This window comes from Equus caballus, chromosome 17 (genome assembly GCF_041296265.1).
Source record: "Equus caballus isolate H_3958 breed thoroughbred chromosome 17, TB-T2T, whole genome shotgun sequence".
Classification (NCBI taxonomy): Eukaryota; Metazoa; Chordata; class Mammalia; order Perissodactyla; family Equidae; genus Equus; species Equus caballus.
In genome coordinates this window covers 91,253,726-91,271,599 of record NC_091700.1, presented here as the reverse complement: position 1 = coordinate 91,271,599, position 17,874 = coordinate 91,253,726, and the positions used below count along the sequence as shown (strand labels likewise).

The 17,874-nt window shown below is 38.3% G+C and overlaps 1 protein-coding gene and 1 long non-coding RNA gene across 3 annotated transcripts in view; one reads left to right on the top strand and one right to left on the bottom strand.

The window, feature by feature from the left end:
* The window catches only part of FGF14 (fibroblast growth factor 14), a 594,044-nt gene that overhangs the window by 209,816 nt on the left and 366,354 nt on the right, over positions 1–17,874 (top strand). The gene's annotated exons all lie outside the window — the stretch shown is intronic.
* LOC102147434 (uncharacterized) overlaps positions 16,578–17,874 on the bottom strand; it is a 44,594-nt gene continuing 43,297 nt past the window's right edge. The window contains exon 3 of the long non-coding RNA XR_288668.4: positions 16,578–16,891. This is a non-coding gene — a long non-coding RNA (uncharacterized lncRNA). The remainder of the gene's footprint in view (positions 16,892–17,874) is intronic.

The following is a 17,874-nucleotide window of genomic DNA, read 5'->3' as shown; positions in this document are numbered from 1 at the left end:
TTTAGTGTAATGATAAACATGACTTGAAAAGTGTAGTAGAAATTATAGTCCCAGTCTGGCTGGAATACATACGTGGGAGTGACCCACATAGTAAAACAGATCCTTTTGAGTAGTTTGAACAAAGTTTCCAGATTTAGGATGCTTAATATTTATCATTGATTTATTTCAAAGAGATGCTTTTATCCTACCACTTGTGTATATTTCTCCAGGCTAATGTGTATAACTCAGCAAAAAATATCATAAATTACACACGTTCTTCCCATGCAATTACAAGCAAGCAGGATAATATGACCAGGCTTCTCATTTAGGAAAATCACTACCTAATTGGTAAAAGCATATTTATCTTATATAAAATAGCTCATCTTACTGGGTATCAACACACTTCAATATTTAAGGAGAATTACAGCTTGGAAATGAAGGTAAACGATCCTCATGATTAATGTGTATACTGTCAACAACAAAGCATCATCAATTTCAAATAGCGTGTCTTTCAAATAAGGAAATCATGTCTGTTGATATTTAACCAGCTAGCCCATGGTCCTACCTAGGAAGTCAATATGGAATAACCTTTCTCTCAATAGATTGCCATGGGAACTCTATAACTTTTTGCTAGAAACACATTTGGTTTTTCTTTGCATTAGTAATAAAATGTGAGATTAGGGAGGTCTAATTGGGATGGAAAATGTTAGGTAGGGATAAGGAGCAATCATATTTATAAATTTGATCAAGTTTCACTGGCAAATATATTTTAGAATCCGCATGATATAAGTAAACAAGCCAACCATAAAGGTATTTTGAAAGGGGGTATAAGAGCTATGGTCTCCTTAACCCATTCATAAGCCTTTTTTAAGGGAAGAATTACACTGTTCAAAAGTTTAGTTATATATGTGGACTTTTCTAAATTTTTTATTTAGTTTCACTCTTGAGAGTTATGGTAGAATGGTGATGAACAACATGGTCTTTGGAGCCAGACCTCATGGGTTTAAATCTGAGATCCACTGTTTACTAACAGGTCACTTAACCTCTTTAGGTCTTGATACTTCTCTGTGAAATGGATATAAAGGTAGTACCTAAGTATAAAGTGTCTAGGAGAGTGCCTGACATGTAATAAACATTATATAAGTGCTATTTGCTTGTTTATTATTATTATAATAGTAGTAACAATGGTAGTAGAGTTGGTGGTGGTGGTGATAGTAGTAAGATGCCGTTTATTAATGAACATATCCGTTAAGAAACACGGAGACCCAGGCTAGCATGAGACACTCAGTCCCCAAACCATTAAGCAGATAAATAGGTAGCTTGAGAGACCCTGGCTTATCGTGGAAACACTCGATCCAGGACTGAAGGAAGCGTGCTGGAGAGAGAGGTCAGGATGTCATTGGGACAATTACTGGGACCAGAAGCATTCTGGTGGCAGAGGAGGCAGAGATGGGGCCAACCTCTGCAATTACTGGGACAGCACTGATTCTTGGGGGCAAACTGGGTATTTCTCCATGATATCCCTATTTCTTTACTAGTTGCTGTGGGAAGGCTGAGAGAGAGTGGGGCCTTCTCTGTGCTTCTAGAGAGTGGGGCGTTCTCTATGCTTCTCTATGCAAATCCTCCTCTAGGCTGTTCAGTTTGTGAATGAACGATTGCCATAGGCTGCGTTAGTGAATTCCATTCTGCAGGCTACCTTTGGGATTTGTTTTAGCTTTTATTCCTTCTATTTTTTTTTTCCTTTATGTCCTTCCTTAACAGGTTTCCTCGGTATCTCTTCCTCATCATTGCTTACTATTTCCACAATATCACGTCCCCAAGGGACACATAGCTCCATGATTACAAAAGAGTGAATTAGATAAAATCTTTGCATTTGAATTTAAACTATAATAGTCAATAGAATTTAAAATTAAAGTTAAAATAACTAATGGGTGAGTATTCAGTAGTTACATTGGAGAGCTGGAGGGCTTGAGTGAAACTGTTGACTTAACAAAGTCAGTTTTTGGTAGCCGTTGGGGCAATGTTTTACATGATGAGAGGATTGTGATTCAGTTTGCAGTGTCTTCATTCTCCAGCCTCCTGAGCCCTATGGTGTTTCTGTAATCCTCACTGGCAGTTGCTTTCCTTTCCATGATCCTGACTTTATTCTCTCATCAAGCTACTGAAACAGAGCAGGGGCACTAGGCTTTGGGCATCTAGAAGTCAAGACTCTGGACCAGGGAAAGGAATGGGTCAGTCGAGATACCAGTGAAGCTGGGGAAGCTGGTCAAGGAGGCTTTGGCCCTGTATTTGTGCTGGAGATGGGGGTGTGATATCCGGGGTTACTGATTTAGGATGTCCACGTGCGGTGCTGTGTGTACTGTGAGCAGGGGAGGCAGAGGACATGAGCTGAGAGAGACGGGTGCTGTGCATTGGCAGTGATGGACCAATATCATGGCCTGTTTATTTTTATATATCCTTATTGGGGATATGATTTAAAATTTGTCTATTTTCTTTAATAACAGATTTAAAGGAGTTTAGTGATATCAACTTTTATTTAGAAACTATGAAATGAAGGGCACTTTTTTCTGAGATGGGAGGTTTTTTTCTTCATAACTTCTTCTGTGCCACACTCTCCTTGAATAGCTCTTGGTAATAGTCTCCCCTTTGCACAAATGCAGGATTTCAATCAGCCATAAGTTTCCTGAGAAATCACTCAAGCAGACTTTGAGAATTTTGCATTTTTTTTTTTCTTGCAAGTAACTTGCTGACAGAACAGATTGGGATAGATTTAATGCACGGACATCAACAGATGCAAAATCAGAAAGAAGAGGCAATGCAGAAAAGGAATGGTATTTCTGAAAAGTAAAGTCACTGTGGCACATATTAATTGAAAATGCTAATACTTTTCCTTGAGAAAAAGAAAGGAGCCCCGAGAATTGTTTGTTCAGTAAAATGAAGAACCTGCAATCTAGAGAATGACAGACGCACCAGGATCCAGTAGAAAGGACACTAGGACTGAAACCATTTAGCATGATTTGAACTTAGTTTAGTTCCTATCAAACGTTGTGTGGCTTCCTGAGAGATCCAAGGTCTGGCTATCTTCTCCATACTATGAATGAATGGAAAAATATCAATTTTCTAGAAAATTGGAATCTTTCAAATTAATTTATGTTGTCATTGAACTCTAAGCTCCATAAAGACACGTTTCCCACTGGATCAGTCCCTTAGTAAGAATCAATAGGTATGCTTTCGATTTGAGCTAAGTAGATCCAAGTACTTGTGCACACTTCACCATGTAGTCATTCATTCATCAACTCAGCCGTTGTTCCATTGCTGTGTCTATGAAGCAGTAAATGCTTTGCTCACAGGTGACTTTTCCTTTTTCAAGACTGACATAGAAACAGCACGTGATAAGCACTAAAAATGAAGGGACAATTAATACGTTATATATTTGTGCATTAAAAAGATATTCAAGTCCACAATGCCTCAAGTATTATATGTTTGTATTCCCAGTTTATGCTTATTTTCAAGCTACAGGATGCTTTGGATTAGGTAGATCCAAGTAGATAAAAGTATCGTCCAACAGTACAGCTGATATGTCCAAGTTTGGCCATCCTGGTCCTTCACAATCAGCAGAAGATCTGACTGGCTACCCTGTCTACCTGTTGTTAAACATACTGAGTATCATTCTTGCTTGGTAACTGACTGAGTAAAAGGCAAGAAACTTGCTCAATGGTACTTAGAGTTTATGTGCTATGTTACCCAGGTACACACCTGGGCTTCAGTACACCTGGGCACCTGGTACACCTTTGCACCTGGGCAAAAAGTACAAGTGTATTGATGGAGAGAATGTCTATCTTGTGTGAACAAACAAGGGCTTTTCGTACTGATGCTCTTCAGTTGTGGGCTAAACACACAGGAGAGAAGTGTGAAGAGAAGCTGAGCTGGCAGGACAGCAGCCATAAGGCATCCTGAAGACATGAGGTGCTGCAAGGCAGAGCGTCTGGAAGACTCAGCAGACTCCTATCAGGAGCTTTGCAACCTTCCTCCAGAATGACTGACCGAAGCTTTCCAGTAATTCAGATTCAGCTGCCGGATGCTTGTCAATGCACATCACCGTGCTACTGGACTAGACTCGAAGTTCCCCTCAATTCTCCTGCTTTTCTCCATCAAAATACCCCAAATCTGTCTCTTAAATTTTACTTTCTTGTTCTTGTGCCCACCTCGCGCCCACAACCACCTTCTAAGAGTTTGTAATCAAGGGCCCCCTAATAAAACGGTATTGAAGGAAGATCAGTCCAAGCTAGACTAGGGAGAGCCTGGGTTATTTCGGTAAATCGGTTTTGTTTTAAATCACTGGTAAGAATTGGTTTAATATTTTCATTTTTTCTTCCAGAAATTTGATGTAAGTTTGCTATGATAATATCTTAGAAACATACAGGTTTAAGCTGAAAATGTAAACATACGGTTTTTTTTTTTCAAAATTTATTTTGAAATCTCTTTTAAAATATACAGTTCGGCAAAAAACACAACTGAAATGTTTTTATTTGCTGAAGAATAATTGGAGGGTGGGCAATGTCCAATCAGTATGTGGGGGTATCTTGTGGTGCTTCTTAAGAAGATAACAACTCATCAAACCTGGTATTAAAATGTTTTCTTGGGCCCGCCCTGGTTGCCTAGTGGTTAGGTTCAGCATGTTCCTCTTTGGGGCCCAGGTTCAGTTCCTAGGTGCAGACCTACACCGCTCTGTTCGTGTCCATGCTGTGCTGGTGGCCCACAGAGTGAAAAATAATGGAAGATCAGCACAGATGTTAGCTCAGGGCGAATCCTCCTTGGCAAAAAAAAAAAAAAAAAAGTTTTTTGGCTGACAACCTAAATCTTTTCCAATATGAATATTTTTAATTCAGCAACGCATATAATTATTTTCAGAATGAAAGAAAGAACTTTCTTTTGAAAGACTACTTGTTGCTTGCAGTGATTTCATTCATTTTTAAACAAATAATTCAATATTTTTCAGCAAGATTAATATAAGAAATGAAAGATGTTGAGGCTTGCTGTGTTATTTTCTTCTGTTTATTCATATGCTAAAAAAGAAGGTTAGACTTTTAGTCTCTTCGTGGAAAGACTTTCTAAATTTTTCCAAGGAAAAATTAATTCAAAGGAAGAAACTTCCTTTTATACCTAGATGAAGAGTCTGATGTTAAAAGCTACATTATCATTTGTCATTCCTGATGAATTTAAGTGCTTAATTATCTGGATTGCTTGAAGACGCTATTAGCAAATCTCTTTCTTCAATGCTTCACTGTGCAATCGTTCATTCATCAACTCAGTCGTTGTTCCTTTGCTCTTCTTGGGAAGTACTAAGTGTCTTCTGACAGCTGAGTTTTCCTCTTCTAAGACCGTCAGAGGAATAGCACATGGATAGAAACACTGGTCTGAAAATGAGGGGTCTATTAATACGTTACATCTTTGTGCAAGTATTTTTTTAAATGCCCATGTCCACATTGCCTCAAACGTTATGCATTTATATTCCTAGTTTATGCTTATCTTTGGTGCTTTAAATTGCTATCATCCTGTACTTTCATTTTTATTAGAATAACTTTAACAAAACCCATCATATTTTTAAATTCCTATTTACATTCTTTTAAAATTCCATTGTTAATGATTTTGAAACATTGTGGGGGTTTTTTGTAATTCACTATGCTTTGTGAGTTACCCATATGAAGCCTTTTGCAAGAGGGGTGGTTGAGAATGTAGATGCAAATAATCCAGAAGTTACAACAGAAAAAGTATTATAAGATGCAGGTATGGATTAGCTATGAGGAGCACAGAGGAGAAATGGTCTGTGCTTTCTGCCATTACGAAGGCTTACCTTTGGTTTGTATGGTCTGGAAGAATGTAATGCTGGGTAGCTGAATTTCACTGATGATTTTTGTTTTCTTTTTTATAACAATCAATTGCTGAGGCATCTTGGCCCACCTATAGTTTTATGATAACAAAGCTGCCTTATGTTCTTGGTCACTGTAGGTCTTTGACTGAACTGCAACACCAAACTGATTGTAAAATAAATGCTTTTGTGATGGAAGATGTGTTTAGAAATATCATACTGTGCTGCTTCTGCTGCATTTGTCTGTAAATAGCTTTCTCTGTAAGTTAGACCAGGACAGCCATCTGTTTGGGTCCAGGGCAGAAGTAGTATCATTGCTATCAAAGGAGGAGGAGCAGGGAGAGGGGGGGAGGAGGGGGAGGACAACAGGGAGAAGAAGAAAAAGAAAGGGAAAAAGAAGAGCGGATATTTCCTTTATAGGATTTTTGAGTCCTCCTCAAGATAATAACATGAAACCCACAATTTGTCGAAAAAGAAAACTATAATCTAAGTACCCTTACCTCCTGTTTTAACCTACCAGGAGCCAACTATATCATAGAGTTTTACCGAATGCTTAGTGATAGAGGGTATGCCAGAGAAGGGATGGAAAGCCCTAACTGTCTGCTTCCAGCCCATCCCACTCTTCCAGGGTGAATGGAGACAAGAACTTCCCCCCCATCCCCCATGACGTTGTGTCAACCACACACTCACAGGAGCATTTATGTTCTATAGTCATGCTGTTCAATTTGGGAGCCACCAGCTGCATATGGCTATATAAATTTAATTTTAATTAAATTAAAAAACTCAACTCTTCAGTCTCACAAGCTGCACTTCTAGTGCTCAATAGCCACATTTCCAACATTACAGAGAGTTCTACTGGAGGGCATTGCTCCAAAGCTTCCATAGGGACGCTGAGTTCCTGAAAGAACTTAGTCCTATTGACTGTGATAAAGATTACCTGATTAGATTACTTTTGATTGGGGCTTTTAAAGCAGATGTATTTCAGTCGATAACAAACAAGAGAACTTTTTTTTATTATTATTTACACATCTTACATTTACACATTCACACATTTGTGTGAATTTGCAAATTTGGTCCTATAACACTTAAGAGTTGATTTGTTTCTTTCCCCAGCAGAGGGCCTTTTGTTGTTACTTTTGCTTTCTGGAGCGTCTCATGGGATGATGCTTAATGACGATTGCCTTTCCTTTTATGACTTCCCATTTGAGGCTTATGGTTTCCTTTGCACTTAGTTCAGTTAAGAAACACAAAATTTGGTCTGATGATCCAATCTGAGTCCTGTCCTCAAGGCCCTGAGTGAAACTGGTTGCCAAACCAAGGGTAGGTGTCCCTGGGAGGCTGGGAGGGATGAGCAGGTGTCGAGTCGGAGGGGCAACTGGGAGACTGGGAACAGAGAGGAAAGCAAGCCTCTTGGGCTGAGGATCTTAGGAAAAGGTGGTAAAGCAAATCAAGGGCAAAAAGCTCCACAAGTGAGGTTGAGAAAGAACCAAGGCTGTAACGAGAGCAGGCTTGCTGGCTTAAAGGCAGAGAGCCTTTAGCGTATCTAGTTGTCTAAAGATCACACGTCTAAGTCCAGAGATAGGACCTGGAATGAATGACAGAACAGCACTCTCAGTCTCTCAGAGAAAAAAGAGTCAACTGTGCGTGTGTGTTTTTCGTCCCTCTCTCTGCATTATTCCAGATACAACTGAGCATCTAACTCTCTCTAATTTTCCATGTTATTTTCCCAACTATACTGTAGAGTCTTAAGCTCAGGGATCAGCGGTTTACGCTGTTCTTCCTTAGCACGGGCTAGATCTTCAGTGCGCGTTTGTTGACTGAAACAGTTTGGGAAGGGAGTAGACATTTGTCCAGGGGATTTTCTCATCTGGGAGGCTCCTCTATTTCTTTCTCTCTGACATGTATTCACAGGTTTGTTTGGCCTCCCATTGCTCATGTAGAAACCTCCTGACCCTGGCTCAGCCGTGGACAGCAAGGGCGTGCCCTATGCAAATGCGTGATCTTGATGCACTCAGCCCTTGTCAGCAGTGGAGAGAGGGCATTCTGAGAGCCTCCGGCCCAAGGGACAAATAGCTCAAGCTTCCCTCCCCCTTTTCTGGGCTCTTCTTTTAAATGTTGCCAAACTGACTCCCCCCCTCAAGAACATTGTCACGGTCTGACAAAAAGAAACAGGGGTGGTAAGATCCTTCCCAAATCAATTCTAAGACAGATTTTCTCAGCAATAAAATATCAATGTATTTTAAAGAAATGGCATTTGTGCCCGTGGTTTATAAGGAGGTCAAAATAAGAAATCCAGCTATTACTGTACCACGTGCACTGGATTCATACAAGGCTTGCTTAAAGTCTTTTTCAGTTCCTACAGGCTGTTTTGCCGCATTAATCAAAGAATAGCTGTGCTCTAACCCCCCCATTTAGCCTCCATAGCCTGTATTGATGCAGCCCCTAGAAAAGAATTTATTACATTGATGCCACATTTTCCCTCACACTTTGGAGGGCTTATCAAAACTGTGCTCGTTGCTCCCAAAAATAATAAAATGAAAGCAGTTTCTGGCTCTCTTTTACACAGTTTTTCTTTTTTCCTCTCTTCTCTCTTTTTTTTTTTTGGTATGATAAAGAAGGCAGCTGCTTTTTTCCATGAAAGCAAATTTCTCTCATTTTCCTTTCTGTCACTCATCTGGCCCATCTTAGTTCAGTGGTAGGATGATAACTGTTTATTATTCAGGTCGATTTTCAGTTATGAATGTGTGCTGCCAGATTAAACACTTAGATTTTCAGAATATGTTTTGCACAAGTTTCTCTGGGTGCAAAGTCCTTCCTTAGCAGCGTAAGTCTCATAGGAGAGAAGAACATTGATAATGAGAGCTGAAGCCTCTAATGCAACATTTAAAGGAATGGTTTCCACAAAAGGAAGAATAGTATGCTGTGGAAAATTGGGTCACATCAAAAAAAGAAAAACCCTTCTCTCTGCTCACAGCATATCCAAACTGTGTCAGAATTCGCAGGAATGTCAAAGGTAAGGACACATGGACAGCACTTTCCTGAGAATTGTGACTGAGGGAGAAGAGGACCAGCATAGTCTTCATTGCGAGTGTTAATACTGAGACGAGGTCAATATTATTTCTATCTTAAATGATCAGTTCCCATGTATTTGAAAATGTGGCATATATCGTTAAAATCAGAAGACCGCTTATGGAATAAGGGACAGATAATTTTCCTTTTAAGTGTGATATGTAGAACACCTTTAGCATTTGAAGAATTAAATTTGTGACTAAGTGCATTTTGAGTGTGACCTCAAAGTTCCATGATCTATGATAATTTGTATCTTTGTTGAGACCTGAATTCGAATCTTGAGTACTCCCGTTCTAGCACGTAGGGACAAGTCTCTTAGCTCTAAGTGACTACCGTGCAGCATCTTCTCAGTTGTGCTCTACTGTTTTACTACACTAGTTAGCCTAATCCTCCTCAATGATTAAAAACTATATTTTCTTTTCAGGGGTAAAAAAGACAACTAGAAAGACTACTTTGGGTGAGAAGAATGGAATCTAAGCTCAGAAAGTTAGGGCATTTTTGAAAGTAGGTGTTCATCAAAGTTCCAGGGGACAGCTATTATAAATACAAATGTCTGCACAATTTACTGAGACCTGTGCCCTTAGCACTGAGATGGGTACACGGGACCGCACAAAGGAAGTATAAGCTTCAAGCCCTACTCTTAGGACTGTGTGAGTCTGGTTGTATGCTGCCTGTCCCATGCTTGTGTGTTGTTTTGTTTCCGATGTGAGTGCCTAAGGGAGAGTGCAGACCTTCCACTTTCTAAAAGTACCGAGATTCATTGATTCACTGACTCATTCACTCATTTAACAACTGTTTCCTTGAGCGAGCACCTACTGTGTGCAGACACTGCTAAGCACTGAGGATGCAATGGTGAGCAAAACAGTTCCCTGGTGGGCACTCACAGTTTACTGGCGGACAGTTATTACTTAAAAGGTGCACAACTGTAAAATTTCAAATAGTTATGAGAATCTCGAAGGGTGATCCCAGGGAGCTATGAATGACATAGTGACAGTCTGATTGACATTTTGTTGGGATTAGACACAAATCTTGAAGAATGAGTACAATTTGATGAGACACAGGGGATTGGAAATCTTTGTTCTCACTCCTGACCATGTACATTTTTTTTCTTCATTCTCCAGGAATTGTTTATAGTATAGAAGTGTATATTTTCTACTGAAACTAGAAATCAGCAGCACTATGCAAACAGAAACTTCCATGGTTAATGAAAAGCAGTGGAGGTTTTAAGGGTTGGCTGTCAGTGATTTGCTTCAAACTTTTAGCCACGGTCTGTGTGAAAAAAATTGAAATTTTGGGTTCAGGGTTTTTGAAACTATAGTTTTATTGAGGGAGAGTCAATGACCACATACAGTAAAAGGCCATGGCATAAGAGACAAGAAAATTAAATTACAGAATTTTTTTTTTTTGCATAATAACCTGGCTCTTTTATTTATTTACTTTTGTTGATCCGTCACCTGAAGGATTACAATTCATACCCTTTTTTGTTCTTACAAATTGATTCCTCCTTAAATTTGTTCAGCATCTTCTAAAACATATTTTGGAAAAAGAAAAAACTGGTATTTCAATTTCTGATTTTTTTTATTGAGGTCATAATAGTTTATAACATTGTGAAATTTCAGTTGTACATTATTATTTGCCAGTCACCATATAAATGTGCCCCTTCCCCTTGTGCTCACCCCCCAACCCTCTTCCCCTCTGGTAACCAGTAAACTGTTCTCTTTGTCCATGTGTTAGTTTATCTTCCACATATGAGTGAAATCATGCGATGTTTGTCTTTCTCTGTCTGGCTTATTTCACTTAACATAATACCCTCAAGGTCCATCCATGTTGTTGTTAATGGGTTGATTTTGTCTTTTTTATTGCTGGGTAGTATTCCACTGTGTATATATAAACCACATCTTCTTTATCCAATCTTCAGTTGATGGGCACTTGGGTTGCTTCCACATCATGGCTATTGTGAATAATGCTGCAACGAACATGGAGGTGCACAGATATCTTTGAATTGTTGATTTCAAGTTCTTTGGATTCTAACAGTTGTAGGGTGATATTTTAGCGTAGTTTTGATTTGCATTTCCCTGATGATCAGTGATGTTGAGCATCTTTTCATGTGCCCATTGGCCATCTGTTTATCTTCTTTGGAAAAATGTCTGTTCATATCCTCTGCCCATTTTTTGATGGGGTTGTTTGTTTCTTTGCTGTTCAGTTGTGTGAATTCTTTATATATTTTGGAGATTAACCCCTTGTGGGATATGTGATTTGTAAATATTTTCTCCCAGTTGATGGGTGTCTTTTCATTTGGTTCCTGGTTTCCTTTGCCTTGCAGGAACTCTTTAGTCTGATGAAGTCCCACTTGTTTATTTTTTGTTTGTTTCCCTTGTCTGAGTAGACATGGTATTCGAAAAGATCCTTCTAAGATCAATGACAAAGACTATACTGCCTATATTTTCTTCTAGGAGTTTTATGGTTTCAGGTCTTACCTTCAATTCTTTGATCCATTTTGAGCTAATTTTTGTGTATGGTTTAAGATAATGGTCTACTGTCATACTTTTGCATGTGGCAGTCCAGTTTTCCCAGTACCATTTATTGAAGAAATTTTCCTTTCTCCGTTGTATGTTCTTGGCTCCTTTGCTGAAGATTAGCTGTCCATAGATGTGTGGTTTTATTTCTGGGCTTTCAGTTTACTTCCATTGATCTAGTGTCTGTTTTTGTACCAGTACCATGCTGTTTTGATTACTATGTGTATTTCAAAGTAGCATATTTTGAAGTCAGTAATTGTGATGCCTCCAGCTTTATTCTTTTTTCTCAGCATTGCTTTAGCTATTTGCAGTCCTTTATTGCCCCATATGAATTCTTTGTTCTATTTCCATGAAAAATATCATTGGAATTCTGATTGGGGTTGCATCGAATCTGTAGATTGAATTAGTTAGTATGGACATTTTCACTCTATTTATTCTTCTAATCCATGTGCATGGACCATTTCTTTATGTAGTCATTGATTTCTTTTAATAATGTCTTATAATTTTCATGGTATAGGTCTTTTGCCTCCTTGGTTAAATTTATTCCTAGATATTTTATTCTTTTTGTTGCAGTTGTAAATGGGATTGCATTCTTGAGTTCTCTTTCTGTTAGTTCATTATTAGAATATAGAAATGCCATTTATTTTTGTAAATTGATTTTGTACTGTGCAATTTTGCTATAGTTGTCGATTATTTCTAATAGTTTTCCTATGGATTCTTTAGGGTTTTCTATATATAAAGTCATGTCAATTGCAAACAGTGAGAGTTTCACTTCTTTATTGCCTATTTGAACTCCTTCTATTTGTTTTTCTTGACTTATTGCTCTGGCCCAGACCCCCAGTACTATGTTGAATAGAAGTGGTGAGAGTGTGCACCTTTTCCTTGTTCCTATTCTCACAGGGTTGGCTTTCAGTTTTTCTCCCTTGAATATGATATTAGCTGTGGGTTTGTCATATATGGCCTTTATTATGTTGAGGTACTTTCCTCTGGACCCATTTTATTGAGTTTTTTATCATAAATGGATGTTGAATCTTGTCACATGCTTTGTCTGCATCTATTGAGATGATCATGTTGTTTTTATTCCTCATTTTGTTAATGTGGTGTATCACATCGATTGATTTGTGGATGTTAAACCATCCCTGTGTCCTGGTATAAATCCCATTTGATCATGGTGTATGATCTTTTTAATGATTTTCTGTATTCAGTTTCCCAATATTTTGTTGAGGATTTTTGCATCTATGTTCATCCGTGATACTGGCCTGTAATTTTCCTTCTTTGTGTTGTGCTTGTCTGGTTTTGGTATCAGGGTGATGTTGGCCTTACAGAATGTGTTAGGAAGTGTTTCATCTTCCTCAACTTTTTGGAATAGTTTGAGAAGGATAGGTATTAAATCTCTTTTGAATGTTTGGTAGAATTTTCGAGAGATGCCATCTGGTCCTTGGCTTTTATTTTTTTCAGAGGTTTTTGATTACTGTTTCAATCTCTTTATTTGTGATTTGTCTATTCAGATTCTCTATTTCTTCTTGGTTCAGTTTTGGGAGGTTGTATTAGTCAAAGAAGTTATGCATTTCTTCTAGATTGTCCAATTTGTGGGCATACAGTTTTTCATAGTATTCTCACATACTCGTTTGTATTTCTGTGGTATCCATTGTAATTTCTCCTCTTTCTTTTCTCATTTTGCTTATTTGAGCCTTCTCTCTTTTTTGCTTAGTGAGTCTGGCTAAGAGTTTGTCAATTTTGTTTATCTTCTCAAAGAGCCAGCTCTTTGTTTCATTGATCTTTTCTACTGTTTGTTTGTTTGTTTGTTTCAATTTCATTTAATTTCTGCGCTTTTATTATTTTCCTCTTTCTGCTGAATTTGGGCTTTGTTTGTTCTTCTTTTTCTAATTCTGTTAGGTGTAGTTTAATATTGCTTATTTGAGATTTTTCTTGTTTGTTAAGGTGGGCCTGTATTGCTGTGAATTTCCCTGTTAGGACTGGGGAAATTCATATGAGTTAGCATCTCATATGAGTTAGTATGGTGTATTTTCATTTTCATTTGTCTCCAGATATTTTTTATTTTCCCTTTAACTTCTTCAATGATCCATTTGTTGTTCAGTAGCATGTTGTTTAATCTCCACATATTTGTCACTTTCTCAGCTATTTTCTTGTAGTTGATTTCCAGTTTCATAGCATTATGGTCAGTAAAGGTGGTTGATATGATTTCAATCTTCTTCAATTTGTTGAGGCTTGCCTTGTTTCCCAAGATATGGTCTATTCTTGAAAATGTTCCATGTGCACTTGAGAAGAATGTGTATTCTGCTGCTTTCAGATGGAGTGTTCTATATATATCTAACAGTCCATCTGATCTAGTTTTTCATTTAAATCTACTATTTCCTTGTGGATTTTCTATCTGGATGATCTATCCATTGATATAAGTGGGGTCTTAAGATCCCCTACTATTACTGTGGTGTTAATGTCTCTTTTTAGGCTTGTTAATAGTTGCTTTATGTACTTTGGTGCTCCTGTGTTGGGTGATTAGATATTTATGTGTTATGTCCTCTTGGTGGAGTGTCCCTTTGATCATTATATGCTGCCCCTCTTTGTCTCTCTTTACCTGTTTTGTCTTGAAGTCTACTTTGTTTGATATAAGTCTGCCAACACCTGCTTTCTTTTGTTTGCCATTGGCTTGGTGTATCTTCTTCCATCCCTTCACTCTGAGCCTGTGTTTGTCTTTAGAGCTGAGATGTGTTTCCTGGAGGTAGCATATTGTTGGGTCTTAGTTTTTAATCCATCCAGCCACTCTGTGTCTTTTGATTGGAGAATTCAATCCATTTACATTTAAAGTGATTATTGATATATGAGGGCTTAATGCTGCCATTTTATTGCTTGCTTTCCAGTTCTTCTGCCTTTCCCTTGTTTCTCATTTTGTGTATTTCAGACTACCAGTTCCGTCTGATAGTTCTCTATGATGGTTTTCTTAGTTTTCCCTTTATGTATCATTTGTGTCTCTGTTCTGATTATTTGTTTGGTGGTTACCATGAGGTTTGTATTAAAAAATTTCATAGATGTGATAGTCCATTTTCTGATAGCCTCTTATTTCTAGACCAAGCCAATTCCATCCCTTTCCACTTCCCCTTCTAAGTTATTATTGTCACAACTTGTTTCATCTTTTATTGTGAATTTGTGGTTAAAATGATGAGATCATATTTTTGATGTTTTCCTTCCCTTTGTCTTTAACAATTGTTTGCTAACCTGTTCTGAGAGAGAGCTGCAATTTTCTGATTTTGTCTGTCAATTTATCTCCTTGCTCAAGGCTTTGTGACCCTCCCTTTTTTTTTCAGGTATGAGGGCTGCTTGAGTATTTCTTGTAGGGGAGTCTTGTAATAAACTCCATTAGCTTTTGTTTATCTTGGAAAGTTTTTATTTCTCAGTCATATCTGAAGGATACTTTCTCTGGATAGAGTATTCTTGGCTGAAAGTTTCTGTCTTTCAGAATTTTGAATATATCATTCCATCCTCTCCTAGCCTGTGAGGTTTCTGCTGAGAAATCTGCTGAGAGCCTGATAGGGACTCCTTTGTAAGTTATTTTCCTCTGCGTTGCTGCCCTTGATACTTTTTCTTTGTCAGTGACTTTTGCCAGTTTTACTTCTATATACCTTGGAGAAGGTATTTTAACATTAATATACTTAGGAGATATAATAGCTTCTTTCACTTGTATTTCCAGCTCTTTCCCCAGATTTGGGAAGTTCTCAGCTATTATTTCTTTGAACAAGCTTTCTGCTCCATTCTCCTTCTCTTCTCCCTGTGGAATACCTATAATCCTTATGTTGCATTTCCTAATTGAGTTGGATATTTCTCAGAATTTCTTCATTTCTTTTTAGTCTTAGTTCTCTCTCTTCCTCCACCAGAAGCATTTCTATATTTCTGTCCTCCAATCTGCTTATTCTGTCCTCTATAATATCAGCTCTGTTATTCAGGAATTCCAGATTTTTCTTTATCTCCTCCATTGTGTTTTTCATCTCTAACATTTCTGATTGGTTTCTCTTCATAGTTTCAATCTCTTTTGTGAAGAAGTTCCTGATTTCAGTGAACTATCTGTATTTTCTTGTAACTCATTGAGTTTTTTCATGATAGCTATTTTGAATTCTCTGTCACTTATCTTATAAATTTCTGTGCCTTCAGGATTGATTTCTGGGTGTTTGTCATTTTCCTTCTGGCCTGGAGTATTAAAATATTTTTTCATATTGTTTGGTGGCATGGATTTGTGCCTCCAGATAATAGTATTTGGTCACAGCTTCCACTTGCTGACACTGGCTGAGGGTCAAGAACTGTGTATTCTGAGCCTGCCATGATCTGTGGCTCGCTTACTCAAAGCTGGTGCTTTTCTATCATATGCAAGGGTGCTCCAGCCAGCTGGCTGAGCTGGAGTGTCACTCAGGGGCACTTTCTTTCACCTGCTTGATCACAGGGGCTTCTCGTTCTGCCCTCCCCATCTACTCTCCTGGGTGCTAGCTTGATGAAGACACTCCTGCTACAGCTTAGACACTTCTGTTGGGGCTTTCCCCCAAGCTATGAGGGAACTTGGAGAGCCAAGGTGTTCCTGCAGAGAGCCACCCCTCCCCCATCTCTTCTCAGAGCCATGTGCAGTCCCAAGGTCACTGCTGTTCAGGAGGGAGAGGAGATCCTCTTACCTCCTTCCACTTCCTCCAGGGGTCCAGCACCTCCACCAGCAGAGGTATAGCTGTGTGTCTCCCTCAGACGTCTTTTTTGTTGTGTGAATGTCCTCTGTTGGTATACGAATATCCTTTTGTTGTCTCTTAGAGGGGAGAGTCTAAGGGAAGCACTCATTCCACCATGATGCTGATGTCACCTTAGTTTCTAATATTTTAATGAGGATATTTTCAAATATTTTAATTCTAATATTTTAATGAGGATTCTCTAATTGACTTTTCAAAGCTCAAGGCTTTTTGGAACTAAAGTCCCATGTATATATAGTTGTCAACTCAATGGGTTAAACATCACTTACTTTGCAGAATTCCTATTTGATAACTATTCAGATACAAGAATAGAGTAAAAATTAAGCCAGGTTGAATGATTCACATAAAGACCCAGAAATCAAAACTCCCAGACCAAGTGTTTTTTTAAAAAAAATGTAAAAGGCAAACTATTAAAAGTATTTATTGGATTTTCAGTAGTAGTAGATTTAAAGAAAATAATCTGAGAATGCATGCTGAAATATCCAGTCATGGGTGACTTCTTTCCCGTGACTGAGGGCAAGTCTTGTGCTTTAATTAAAATAAAATTCTGGTCTACCTGGGACTTGGTACCATATTTTCTCAATAGGCACCACCTGAGGTATCCCTTATTTTGTTGTCTCTTTGTCAGACTCTTAGTGCCCAGCTTCTGTTGTATCTCCCTTTGCAGTGTATCTCCCTCTTCCACATAGTTGATGCTTCACATTCTCAGTAGTTATGATCTATAACGTCACCACAAACACTGAATTAGTGAATACTGAACCATGGTTTCTAGGAGAAATACAGAGTTAGGTTCCTGTGAGCCTCTGGTCATGACATTTTCATCAACTGATCAATACATAACCTTGTTTTATGTGTGGTTTCTGTTAAAGATATCTTATTTAATATATGTGGATTAATTAACGTTGAACTCCCAGCCAACAGCACTATAACTCATGCCTGAGCAGAGCTTCTGTAACACATGTATTTTCTCCATAAGGCATATCACAACCTTCTTGTGCTTAGGAACACTAGACAGTACTTAATGCACTACACTTGGAGGCCATTTTAAACAGTGAAATCATCCAGAAAAATGTGGAAAACGTGATATTAAATAGACCAGAAAAAGGACACTTGTTTACAGTATGAGCCGAAACGAGAAGACAGAACTTCTCCTCCATCAATCTTAGCTGGGAATGTGCACAGCCGTTGGGTGACTCAAATTTTTCTCCACTCTGCACATGTCTATTAATGACCGAAAAAGCATAGAAAATAGTGACTTTTGGGGCTACCAGTAAATTTTACTGAGTGGCTAAATTTGCAAATGCAGAATCTGAAATAATGAGAATTGACAGTATTCCTTTTCTGCTGTTTTTACCATGACCATTCTGATCTAGGTCCTGGTCATTCATTTCTGAGTTACGGCAAAAACCCCTCATCTTTCTCTCTCCAGCTTTGTCTCTTTATTTAGTCTCCCTTCTTGCTACCACTAAATTAATCTTTTCAGTTACTTTTATGTTGTCACTAAACTTTTCAAATTTTAAACTTTTCAAATTCACTAAAATATTATCCTGGCATTCATGGACTCTCTGGTTCTGTATTTTTTTCATTTTATATCTCACTTTCATAGACAAGCAGTGCCCAATGGGACTTCCTATGATGATGGAAATGTTCTATATCTGCACAGAACCAGCCACATGAGACTGTTGAGTGCTGTAACCGTGGC